The sequence below is a fragment of the Triticum dicoccoides genome, chromosome 4A (assembly GCF_002162155.2).
Source record: "Triticum dicoccoides isolate Atlit2015 ecotype Zavitan chromosome 4A, WEW_v2.0, whole genome shotgun sequence".
Classification (NCBI taxonomy): Eukaryota; Viridiplantae; Streptophyta; class Magnoliopsida; order Poales; family Poaceae; genus Triticum; species Triticum dicoccoides.
In genome coordinates, this window is record NC_041386.1 from 17,410,956 (window position 1) to 17,414,297 (window position 3,342).

General features: G+C 50.5%; 1 protein-coding gene across 11 annotated transcripts in view; it reads left to right on the top strand.

The window, feature by feature from the left end:
* LOC119284661 (transcription termination factor MTERF4, chloroplastic-like) overlaps positions 1-1,975 on the top strand; it is a 5,005-nt gene extending 3,030 nt beyond the window's left edge. For 5 of the 11 annotated variants that reach the window (XR_005139148.1, XR_005139155.1, XR_005139154.1 and 2 more), the window contains exons 2-4: positions 789-922; positions 1,429-1,583; positions 1,686-1,975. The gene's annotated coding sequence lies outside the window, so the exon portion shown is untranslated. Of the gene's footprint in view, positions 1-6; positions 923-1,428; positions 1,584-1,685 lie in introns of those variants that run through there. The other 6 variants (XR_005139151.1, XR_005139150.1, XR_005139156.1 and 3 more) reach the window with 6 other exon arrangements.
* Positions 1,976-3,342: the final 1,367 nt, after the last annotated feature.

The following is a 3,342-nucleotide window of genomic DNA, read 5'->3' on the forward strand; positions in this document are numbered from 1 at the left end:
TCTGAATGGCTAGGCTGATGCTTTCAGTTCTAGGCACAAAATTGATCTGAAAACTAAATAATGCAGTAATACAATTTCTGTATATGGCCTACTATCTCCCCCCAATACTATGGCTGGTAAAGAGTAAGCCTCCTTTGATCTGCACCAATCAAAGGGCTACATGTGTTCCTTTTTTATGGCCAGCAATGCAACAGGTATGAACGAAGTTATGTTGCTAATATGTTATACCATGGTATAAGCCCAGCAAATGGTTAGAACATTTACCCTTGGTGTTCACCGTAGTATCCAATCTGCCTACATTGATCTCAGGTGTTACATTCACAGGCTATAGCTTTATGCAAACAGAATTAGGCAGTAACATATGCAAGTTGGCTCCTCTAGATGGCATCTGTCCTGTTTTCAGTGTAGTAAAAATATATCTCCACAACCATATCAAGCTTGTACCGCGTCACTTTGTACTAAACTTGTTAAAGCCGGATGTGATACTGGACAGTATGAATTATCAGCTATCTAGAATTTTTCTGTCAGATTGCAAAATCTAGCTGCATATTTAACAAATTTTTAGCTTCCATCTGAACTAGAATTCCTGTTTTCATCTAGGCATGAAATGTCACAATCTTCTGCTATTTCTTAGCATACAAGATGTCAACAAAATTATATGAAAGTGTTTCTTCTCTGCCAAATCGAATTTCTTCATATATGATAGTTGTTTGATCTACTTTAGATAATGGTCCACTTATTCAGTAGGTAATCATAGTTGAATTTATCATTTACATCTCCTTTCGCAGGCCACTGTTGTTGTGTAGCAAGATCCTCCTCCTTGCTATATAGGAGTATTAGCATTCTCTTAATCTTTGAGTGTTTTTAATCTGTGGGCATGCACCTGCAATACCTCATGACAAGTGATGATCCCTTTGAGTAGGTACTGCTTTTCTTATATTTATATAGTTTCATGTGCACATTGAGGGTTATGCCCTTTTAGTGCTGTTATCAGACTGTGGCTGTATACCTTTTGAAATCGTGAGCACCTGGTGCATTACGAGTCAAACTCTTAATAATCTAATTATACTAGGAGAGGTTGTTATTCCTTTCTGTCTCCGATCGTAGTTAAGAACAACTTTATTTGGAGGCACTTGAACATGGTTTAGAGCAATGATTACGTGGCAAGATTGCATCTTGGCTGTCCATCAGTTAGACTCGTCACCAGTATAGATTGTTGATATCAATGGATGTGTTCGTAGTATATAAATAATTGTTTTTGTTAAACAGTAGTACTCCATTGTCATGCATATTTTTGCCATTTAGACATCACAGTTTCATCAGAATTCGATGTTGTATGGTTCTTCTTTCTGAATTGAATTGTATTACGCTTTACCTTTTCTCGCAGGAAATTACTAATTCTGCACTGACATTTCAATTCAATCCCAGGTTTCCCGTTTGTCTATTAAAAGTGTTCCTTTATCCTTATCAGTGTGCCAGCTCATACACCGTACCGAGCCCGTCTCTGTTGTACTTCGTAAGAATGAGCTATATACTGACTACCTCTTGACCTTGTGTTGGCATAGCAGAGTACTCATGGATGGGTAAGAACACACCTCTAATAAGATGTTTGATGCAGCAGTAGTGTTTTTTTTAAGTCTGCAAAAATGTGCATCTTCTCATAAACCCTCCGCAACTTCTTGCAGGCCGGGTACTGGTATATGGAACTCGGATGTCAGGTTAGATATCATAAGCGTTGCAATGCCTTCCATCAATAATGATGGTGTTCCACGTCTCCAAGTCCAACCAGGGAGGCGCCGCTCGAGTCGAATACCTAGGAAACTGTAAACCCTGTCCGCCATTTGTGCGGATCCCAGGCTTGTAAATGTGGAAAATTTGGCTGAATTATTGACTCCCGGTTGGTTAAAACAGAACCAGAGTCCCACGGGCATTGTGGTGGGCACGTCGTTCCCCTGCACTTGACAGGTTTTTCTCCCGTACTGATCTGAGTTTGGACGGACCAACCACGTATCTGACGCTTTTGCTGTCCGGTTGGGGTGCGGCGATCATGCTAGTTATCGAGCCTCCAAGCCGCCACTTCCCGGGAAGCCGTTGCTCCCAAGTCAGATCGCTGCACCGGTGCAGCAGCAGCGCTGATGCTTGAACACGGCCGGACTAAAACTCTCCAAGCTGCTGCGGTCCTGGTCTGGTCGATCGACAGATCAAATTCTACGATGCTGCTCCAGCATTTAATCTGTTCAGCAACACGGAAAAATATACGGACCGGCTTAACCGCGTACGTACGTACGTATAGGACCCGATAAAAAGTCGAGTGCTACAAGTAGTACCACTGCAGACTATAGAATAGACCCGGTCCGGTCCTTGGTTTTGACGGTTAACCATGCATGCATACGCACCGAGCAACCAGTACAAAAACAAGTCTCGTCGCTCCTCGGTCGCTCCCGCCAGCGGCCAGGAGCGAACCCTAGCCGCCGCCACTAGCCACACCCCTCCGCCCCCACTCCCCTCGCCGCCGCCGGCAGGAGTCGCCGGGCGAAGCCCGCGCGGCTCAGCGGCGGCGGGGTTCCTTTTCCTCCTCCCGCTCGAGCTGGTGCGGCGCGGGCCGGCCGCTCCTGTGGGAGCTCGGGCGCGCTGGCGCTCGGGGCGGCGCGGCGAGGCAGCGCGGGATGGTGGCGCGCGGTGCGCGAGCGGGCGCGGCCAGGTGGTGCTGGCGCGGCGAGGGGCTTGGCGGCGCGTCCGTCAGGTGCGGCCTTGTTGCCCCTCGACGGGATCTGGCGGGGACGGCTGGCGATTGGCGGCGCTCCGGCAGCTCCTGGCGCGTGGATCCGGCGAGTGGGGATGCGGACGGCGGCTCCTGGCTGCTTCACGACTCCTCCCGGCGGTGTTGCGGCTGCAGTGGGTTGCTCCGGCTTCGGCCCGGCAGCCCTGCTCGGCGGGTTGGGGCGGGGTGGCGGCCCCCCCTCCCGGCTTGGTGCTGACGAGCTGGCCAATTTGCTAGCCCGGCATGGTGGTGGCTGCCGGGGCGACGGCCCCGGATTTGGTGGAAGCGGCTTCGGCTGGGAGGTGGTGTGCGCATCTGGGCGTGGTGGGTCTCGGGATCCCACGACCAGTTCGAGGTCGGCCTCGGCAGGGTGGGGTTCGTTGGCTGCGTTGGTGCGGGCAGGTGGTGGTTGAGCATCTCCGGGAGAAATCCTATGTCCGGCCTCTGCCGGATCTGGCGACGGCGACGCCCGTGGGCGTCGTGTTCTTTCTTGGAAGCGTTGCTATTGTGTGGTGCTCCTCCCCCCTCTCCGCGGCCTTGGCTCCGGAGGGAAACCTCAGATCTTCGAGATCGGGCGATGA